Below are 10,196 nucleotides of genomic sequence, written 5' to 3' on the forward strand. Positions count from 1 at the left end.
GCTCCAGCCCCTGTCCACTCCAGTGTCGGCTCCAGCCCCTGAGTCCGCTCCTGTGTCGCTCCAGCCCCTGAGTCCGCTCCAGTGTCGGCTCCAGCCCCTGAGTCCGCTCCAGTGTCAGTCCGCTCCAGTGTCAGCTCCAGCCCCTGAGTCCGCTCCAGTGTCACTCCAGCCCCTGAGTCCGCTCCTGTGTCGCTCCAGCCCCTGAGTCCTCTCCAGTGTCAGCTCCAGCCCCTGTCCACTCCAGTGACGGCTCCAGCCCCTGAGTCCGCTCCAGTGTCAGCTCCAGCCGCTCCAGTGTCAGCTCCAGCCCCTGAGTCCGCTCCTGTGTCACTCCAGCCCCTGAGTCCGCTCCAGTGTCGGCTCCAGCCCCTGTCCACTCCAGTGTCGGCTCCAGCCCCTGAGTCCGCTCCAGTGTTGCTCCAGCCCCTGAGTCCGCTCCAGTGTCGGCTCCAGCCCCTGTCCGCTCCAGTGTCGGCTCCAGCCCCCGAGTCCGCTCCAGCGTCGGCTCCAGCCCCTGAGTCCGCTCCAGTGTCGGCTCCAGCCCCTGTCCACTCCAGTGTCGCTCCAGCCCCTGTCCACTCCAGTGTCAGCTCCAGCCCCTGAGTCCGCTCCAGTGTCACTCCAGCCCCTGAGTCCGCTCCAGTGTCAGCTCCAGCCCCTGAGTCCGCTCCAGTGTCACTCCAGCCCCTGTGTCCGCTCCAGTGTCACTCCAGTCCCTGAGTCCACTCCAGTGTCAGCTCCAGCCCCTGAGTCCAGTGTCAGCTCCAGCCCCTGAGTCCGCTTCAGTGTCGCTCCAGCCCCTGAGTCCGTTCCAGTGTCGGCTCCAGCCCCTGTGTCCACTCCAGAGTCAGCTCCAGCCCCTGACGCCGCCTTCACACTGGCAGTTGAAATCAGCTCCGTAATACGCAATACGCTCCCAGCGGATGTCGTACTACACCGTTGAAAAGCGTTGGAAGCTTCGGAAGCGAGTAGAACAAAAATGGCAGAGAGATTAACGGTTGATTTTGTCAGTGTCAGAATGTACAATTCTGTATGATCTCTCTGTTGAGGGGGTTATAGAGACATTAATCGGAAGGCTAATGCGTGGAGGAAAGTTCCCCAGGACGTTGACATGTCAGGTTGGCTAAATGTGATATAGTGGTATATAGGGCTTTTAATTGTATTAATTGCCCTAATAACGTTAGAAAATCATGAAAATAAAAAAAATGACATGACAACTTATCGTTATAAAATCATTATTTATTTTATTAAAAGTTAAGAATTCAGGTTTGTTCATCAGTACCATAGCAATGCTAACTTCCGCTGGAATTGTCGGATAGGAACCGTCCGTAGCTTTTCGCAAGAGTTAAATTTAAAACGCATCCGGATGACCAACGATTTTTTTTGCACCGCACTCGTTCAGACCCGCTTCGGACCCATTCGCATGCGGTCTGCGAATCTCCATAGGAAATGAATGACTTCCGGTCGTTTCGTAGCCGTATCGGAGCTGATTTCAACTGCTAGTGTGAAGGCGGCGTGAGTCTGCTCCTGTGTCGCTCCAGCCCCTGAGTCCGCTCCAGTGTCGCTCCAGCCCCTGAGTCCGCTCCTGTGTCGCTCCAGCCCCTGAGTCCGCTCCAGTGTCGGTCCAGTGTCAGCTCCAGCCCCTGAGTCCACTCCTGTGTCGCTCCAGCCCCTGAGTCCGCTCCAGTGTCAGCTCCAGCCCCTGAGTCCGCTTCAGTGTCACTCCAGCTTGAGTCCGCTCCAGTGGACTCCAGTGTCAGCTCCAGCCCCTGAGTCGGCTCCAGTGTCGCTCCAGTGTCAGCTCCAGCCCCTGAGTCCGCTCCAGTGTCGGCTTCAGCCCCTGAGTCCGCTCCAGTGTCGGCTTCAGCCCCTGAGTCCGCTCCAGTGTTGCTCAAGTGTCGCTCCAGTGTCACTTCAGCCCCTGAGTCGGCTCCAGCGTCGCTCCAGCCCCTGAGTCTACTCCAGTGTCGCTCCAGCCCCTGAGTCCGCTCCAGTGTCGGCTTCAGCCCATGAGTCCGCTCCTGTGTCGGCTTCAGCCCCTGAGTCCGCTCCAGTGTTGCTCCAGTGTCCTGAGTCCGCTCCAGCGTCGCTCCAGCCCCTGAGTCGGCTCCAGCGTCGCTCCAGCCCCTGAGTCCACTCCAGTGTCGCTCCAGCCCCTGAGTCCGCTCCAGCGTCGCTCCAGCCCCTGAGTCCGCTCCAGTGTTGGCTTCAGCCCCTGAGTCCGCTCCTGTGTCGCTCCAGTGTCACTCCAGCACCTGAGTCGGCTCCAGCGTCGCTCCAGCCCCTGAGTCCGCTCCAGTGTCGCTCCAGTGTCACACTCCAGCCCCTGAGTCCGCTCCAGTGTCGGCTTCAGACCCTGAGTCCACTCCAGTGTCGCTCCAGTGTCACTCCAGCCCCTGAGTCGGCTCCAGCGTCGGCTCTTTTATATATATATATATATATATATATATATATATATATAGTATGTGTTTTTCTGTTCTGTTTATGTCTGAGTTTCTTTGTTAATCTTCTAGGTTGTTAATTAGTTCTGTCATCCTTGTTTCCTGCCTGTTGGTTTCCATGGTTTCTGATTGATTTGAGTATTCTGTTCAGGTTTGTCGTGTTAATTATCTCGTTAGCTCCTTTGTTTGCCAGTGTATTTAAGCCCTCAGCTTTTGTCTGTTGCTTGTCTTGCATTGTATTGTAATATTAGATTAAAAGTCAGTTTGAATATCTCCGTCGTACACTTCTTCACAGCCACCTATTCCGTGACAGAAACACAAAGGGAGATCATTTTATGAATATCCAGTTGGGTGAATTAAATTCTAAATGGCTGTACACAAGACTTGCTCTAAAATTTAATAAAACATTCAAGCTTGTCAGCAAAAAAACAGAACATGTAGCCAACATTAAAATTAACAAATATTTGCAACATCAAACAGCATAACAGAGTTTTTGTGCAGCTAAAATAACTGGAAGTGGATCAAACTGGAAGACTTGTACATTAAAAATAATTTGGATAAGACAGAATTTGTCTAGATGACAACGATCTCTCCAAAATCTCTTTTCTTTTTGGAATTAGGCCATATTAAAAGAGAACTAAAACCTTGAGCAAATAGCCTATAAAACTAAAAAATTAAAACCTGGAAGAGAGGCTTAACGATATATGTGACTCAATTCTCTGTATCTTAAATCTATCGAATCAATCTCGTCAATGCAAGTACAACTCTTTGCAGCGGGAATTAGAATGTCACATTGGGTCAAGAACTAGAAGAGGTATGTGAGAGTAAGACTGTAGGAGAGCACAGAAGTGCTGATCCGTCAACCCAACCTTTAAACAAGGATCAATACAGCCCGAATGAAAATCTCAAGAAATCATTGGACACTTCTGCACCTACCTTCCACATCTTGCGCACACATACATACATGTAATGACACACATATATTCACAAACGTCACCACCCCACACAACCATTTTCTTAGCAATGCACCGATTTGGAGAAAGCTGATAATCTACAGAGCAATATTCCAGACAGATGACATAGAAAAGTAGAAGAATTGCAACATGAAGCTTTTTTCAGCACACGAGGGGAATGTCATGCTACATGTGGTTACAAATTACATTGTACTTGTAGCAACGTCATAAACCTAGTTTACATATGTTAGAGCTCATTCAGACTGTTGAACTGTCAACCAGTTCTCAAATTGATTTTGACAAGAAAAAGTTACCTGGTTTAAAAGCCTTCAGGTCACAGGATTTCAAGATGTCACAAAAAACTGAAGGGTTTATTAAGATTTGTCACTGTGCCCTAGCAGAGGAGGTTTGGGGTAATACTGTAATATAAAGAGGTGTAGCAACTAGCTCTCAAATCATGATTTCAGGCACATTAATAAGACGTACATCACACTTTACAAGAATGATATGTCAGTTTGACATTGGTGGCATTGACTGCCATAAATTAACACACTAGCTCTGTTCCCTTTATTGGAAAATTGCTCACACAGCTACCTTCAAATCGAAGGCAATACTAACCTAAAAACCTTGTGTTCTCTATGTAAAACATGAAGTTCTACATGAAATTTAAATCGCAATGAATTCCAGTAGTTTGACAGAAGCAGGTTGCTACGCTAAACATTGAATTGCATCTTATTTACAGTTAATGAAAAGTACTATAGTTTAAATTTATATTACAGTAAATACAATTTGTTGATTTTAAAAGTGCTTTTTGACACATCTTGTAATTTAAATTTTTTTTCTTTGAAATATGGTTAAAAAGTGCTGCCAGATGTACTAATAAGCATTTATTGTATTTTACTTTTTTGTACGCAGTTTAAGATAATGGAAAAACAGTATGTCTTTTCCATGTTTCAACTACTTTTGCATTAAAAGCGTGGCTATGGTGCATTAAATGCTGCCTAGAAAGTAGGTTTTGGAACAGAGCTTAGTATGCATTTCCAGTTATTTTTTCCATCTTGATGTCTACAAAGGCAGGTACAAATATATCTGTTATCCGATTACTGTGGTGCATACACATAATGAGGTGTGGATCAATAGTGAGAATAGGCAACCATATGAATAGCCCAGTTTTTAAATACGTTTTGGTATTTACTGAAACAACATTGTGAAATTGTAATCTAGTGTTGCTCGCTGACAAAAGAAATGAACCAATGAGATAATTACAAGTCTAGATATAACTCTTAACAATAGCCCAGCTAATCAACCTCTATGTTTAGCTTTTGTATTGAGTTAAATAGATAGCTTGGGTGACACTGTATTCACACCTGTGACGTAGTTAAAACCAGAAGCCTAGCAACCACTATAACCATTATGTTAAAAAATGTGGTTTGCTACACGCTTCAAAGGTAATAGTTCGCCAGAGCACCGCTATTAGCCTACTATTAAATTTCATTGTCTAATTCATCCCACATCATTTGTGCTATGAATATCATCAAATCATGCAGCTTGTTCAGGAGACATGCACCATTACTTTTCTGAGTGAGTGGACTTGCAATTTTCCAAAGAAAACCAATTTTTGGCATCAAAAATAATTTGAAACAATGTCAAAGCAGAATCTACCATCATGTCTCAAGAGACATGCAATGCTGGTGATTTGTTCCTGAATGAATCAGTGTTATTGAACAAATTGTTTGAGTGAATGATTCAAATGACTCACTCATAAAGACATTGGCTGCATCCAAAAATCGCATACTTCTCTACTAGTGCAACGGATGCTGTGAAGTATCCAACAGATGATGAGTGACACAGAATGAACAATCAGGAATTCTCTTTATCAACCCCAAGAGCTAAACGTACACAACACAACTATAACCGTTAACGTGAAACAATGAACTGAGGAAAACTGAGGACTTTAAATACACAAGGAAAGTTCATTAACAGAACAGGGAACAGGTGTGAACTAATCCAGTGAAGCGATGCAACTAACGTTGGTTACTAGGGGTGTTACGGTACTTGCATTCATCTCAAACGTCATGGTGTGAACGTCACGGTTTGGAGCATACAGTCAGGCGATGAATACAGTCAGTCACAGGCAATCCACACTCCAATGCAGAAGGGGGCGTGTGTGGTAATGCAACGCTGTTTGCTAACTGCCAAAACAGGAAAAAGAGCAGCAGGAAAAGAGAAGATCTATGCACCAAACCAAAACAAAGCTGCGTCCCAATTCAAAAGCTGCACACTTCGAAGGGCCGATTGCATCACCGCGTTGCGAAGAAAGCTACCCTGATTCGAAAGCGACTTCGAATGCGCCCTTTGTTTCTCAAGCAATGAAGGATACAACAGATGGACCCTTCGCAGCCTATCCTAGATATTCAGAGGGATATTCAGACCCAGAATTCATTGCACACCGTTGCCGAAATGATTTTATTAAAAGAAAATGGCAGGTGACTCTGTGGCGGCCAAGGAATTCACATATAAATGTAAGTATTGTGTTTTCATTTACTCAAATAGTTAGCAAAACAAGTGTTAAAAGCCAGGGGTCTTTCTTTCTTAAAAACATAAACTAAAATGTCACCACTGCGCTTATATAGCTAATTTTTCCCTTCATGACAACTGTGAGGGGGTGAATTTTTTTATAACTCATCTGTTTAAATTATATTAAGCCTTAAAATTCAGCATAGTTAAGGGTGTGGCCACTTGAGTGACAGGTGGATTGCTGCTGATGTCACTACAAGCCGTTTGTCTGCTGTCACGATCCACACACGGGAAACAGGGAGATCCAATTGCAGTAAGAATTTATTAAAGGGTAATCCAAATCGTAACCAGTCCAGGCAGGGGTCAAAACCAAAGTAGCAATCCAAAATAAACAAGAACAATACAAACGGGCAAGAAGGCAGTACTCAGAAGTGGGGTGATGAAAAACAAGGACTCCGTAACAAACACTAAACAGGCAGGGTATATATAACACAGAACTTAGAATGATAATGGGGAACAGCTGAGTGCAATGATGATGGGGACCAGCTGAGTGCAATGATACAGTGATGAGTCCAGACAGGGATTGTGGGAAATGCAGTTCAAGAAGTAAATGACACCGTGAGGGAAAGAGGACCTCTAGTGGTTACCAGGAAAACACAAACCAGACTCTGTGACATCTGCTGTCTGTTAGCGTCATGTCACCTCAGCTAATTCCAGCTGCTGAATGCTTTTTCGTGTTTGTGCAATAGATGCACACTCTTGAATGAGTGCGGATTTCTAGTGCATTTACTTGAACTTCTGAGGTAATATCTATGGTTTAACCCATTTGAGAGGCGGCCAAAATCAGAATTTAAAATGGACTGCATAAAGCTCTCTACGAACTTGACGTGCAATGTGGCGCTGACTGACATGTATGCGCATGAATCACTGTCACACACGCTCAGAGCAATATTGTAAGTTACTGCATGATAACCCTTACGCAACAAAAATATATTTCTCAATATATTACGTGACAATATATTTCATGTGTCTCCATATATTGTGAAATTGACATAGTAATATATCATATGATATATTATATAATAATATATTATATATGTAAGTTATATATTGCAACATATGGGACAATACTGCAATTATTGCCGTTTTCATATATTTAATAAATAAATATTATTATACTATTTAATATATTGTTATGTATATTGAAATATATCCCACATTATATTAAATTATATATTGGAAGAGGCATTGTATATATATGTAAATATATATGTAAAATTATATGCAATAATATACCTCAATGTACAAGATAATATAATCAGATTTATATGGGAACATATATTAAATATGTTGAAAAATATATTGATTTATATTACATAATATATTATATAATTATCATATTATATATTGTATAGCCTACATGGTAAATATGAAATAATCTAATGTACAATGTCTGTCATATATTTTAAAATATAATAGATTGAATAAGACATCGATAGTTCACATTAACTGAATGAGGTTTATTTCAAAAGCAGCAGCTGAAGGACAACTGTTCTTCATTGTAAAAAAATAAAACAGTTTTTAGTGCAACAAAAACAGAACAATCCATCAGTGGAAAAAACAGGACAACAATCCTTTAGTGCAGTGTTATGTTATGGTGCTAAGAGCCAATAGGAGTGGCGCATTCAGATCGCGCTGGCGCCGCTGCCAGTGTGAGCACAGCAGGGAAGAGAGTCAGATGAGAGCAGATCTGATGAAACAGCAGGCAGCAGCACAGAGCATTTCTCCAAAGCATTTCTTCTCTTAACAAAAACTGTGATTGAGGCCCTGTTAACACGAGAACGCTCGCGGGTGAAAACGTAAAAATATTTTATCAGATTTCGTTTAGACGGCGACGGCGTTTTCGGGGCTTAAAAACGCAAAAAAGTGAAACCACCCTCCAGAGTGGAAATCTTAAAAACGCTCCACCGTCGCGTTTCCGTCTAAATGGTAAAAACGCAAAAGTTTGCTAGACAGTGAAGGCACCGATCAGTGCTTCACATTGCCACCTAGCCGCCTGGAGTGCATACTACATTGAATTTCACACACTTTTGCGTCACCACCAAGCGGCAACATTCTGATCTGAAAAATGAAGCCTACCCGGAAGTGCGAAAAACTGCAATACATCGAAAATCCGCTAGGGGAAGGTCCCAAAAGGGGGCAAATGTCCATAGCCCCCATGTTAAAATGTCCGTTTTCACAGCATAAATTCATGTCTTTACAGGTTGGTCCCATGGACTTTTATTGTATTTTTCGATAGGTTCCGAGTGCCTGACAACGGCGAGGGTAGTGAATTTTTTTCTAACTCGTTAGTTTAGATCGTATTTAGATATAAAATGTATGACAATAAGGGCGTGGTTAACTTTGATTGACAGCTTGATTGACAGCTGACAAGGCAGCGCCACGGAGAATGACAACAAGAAGCGCCATTTTTTAATACAGTTGACATATAATACTACTGTTTCTGTATCATGAAATGTAGTTTTAAGAGTTTTTCAGGCGAGAATGTAGTTGTTTAAAGCTCAAATCTGTGGTTTATTTAAAGATTTATGAAAATTTTATCCAGTTGATCCAGCGATGACCGGGTGCTCGGCGCGATGTACCCCGCCTGGAACGGTCTTTCATCGGCTTGACGTTCTAAGGTTTGCCGCCAATGCCGCGGACTCTGGCGTCTCTGTAGTGGTTAAACAGGAGATATAATTCATCTTGTGTATAGACCCTTTTACAGTTGGTAAACACGGTGACGTATTTGTGTGGGCGGAGCTTAGCTGGAGGCAGAAAGATCTCTCTGGCCGCTTCAATAACGTTAGTTTGCAAGTTTTGTTAGCTTGTTTTTTAACAATGACTGGAGAAAATCCGATTTTGTCTTAATGTGCAAGGTCACTCACTGTCCAGGACGCCGACTGTTATTTGCAAAAGTTCATTTTAACGGACGGAACCAGATGACCGTACACGCTCAGTCAATGGACGAACTGACAGGATTAACGTTAACGCTAACTGTTACCTCCGGTTGAGTGGCCTGACTTCTACACCTACCCGTTAGAGAAACCGAGGGTAAAGAGAAACTGAGGACATATAAATATATTTAGATGCCTATAATATAACTATGTGCTGAATGGTCATGTAAAGGCTTGTGTGGTTCAATCCGCAGTTCTGCCTAGCCAGCGCCAAGACGACAATGTAAAGAGTGACACTACGGTGCAATTTTAATGATATGAATATTTTCTAGAAATAAAAATTCCAGATACAGCATACTCATTTTTCATTGATTCTTGCACCCAAGAACACAAGATAACTTTTAATAATAAAAATAATAATTTAAGCTCCTTATTATGTAGCCGAATCTGTGCTGGTTTGTATTGGCCTCCTTCAGTTTTCCGTTTGTTTTGCCTCCAGCTAGCGCCGTGACGTAACTGTGACGTCGGCGCAAAAGGGGTCTATATCTAATGGGCGATTTTTGGTCTCGTGAATCTATACTTTTTTTCCCTGGGCAATCGTTTTGGCTGAGGGGAAGTTTCATAACTTTATAAGCTATTTAACTTCACGATGTATGGTTAAACTCGCGCTGACTTTGTATGTTTGAATGAATTGTTTGCTTTATTTGTATAGCTTCTTATACTATATTTACTTATACTTTTATAATGGCTAACATTGATAAAACTGAAATTTAACAAAAAGAGACTGGGTTGAGTTTTGTCATTTTAATACAACGAAGATGATATGTTGTTTACTGCAAAATCTGTTGTTTAGTACAAATGCACTTATTGCCTGGACCATAAAATGTTTAATATTTTTATATTATATTTAAAATGAAAAGAGGCAGATTTGTGTTATATTTTGTTTTGTTTTTCATAAATAGGCAAACGTTATGTGCAGTTGAATATAATCAATATGCGTTGCGTGAACCACATTTGTGTGGCTATAATGTTTAAGATTTCTTTAAATGAAAACGAAAAGAGTTAGTATGGTGTTTTATAACATATTTCGTTGCCATAGACTGTAAAAAAATAGTTCATTGCCTGAAATATAACCGGAGTAGCAGAGCGAGCTGAGTGACGCGCGCTGTGTTAGAAGGTGGGCGGGGTTAGCATTTCCCAAGATTTTCCAAGATGGCGCCGCCCATACCCCCCATAAACGGCTTCAAACCCGTTCTTCAGAAAGTCTATGGGTGACGTCACAGACGCTTTGTCCATATTTTTTTACAGTCTATGGTCACCACATGCACGCAGATTTCCCCCCGATAACG

The sequence above is a fragment of the Scardinius erythrophthalmus genome (assembly GCF_964197995.2).
Source record: "Scardinius erythrophthalmus genome assembly, chromosome: 20".
Classification (NCBI taxonomy): Eukaryota; Metazoa; Chordata; class Actinopteri; order Cypriniformes; family Leuciscidae; genus Scardinius; species Scardinius erythrophthalmus.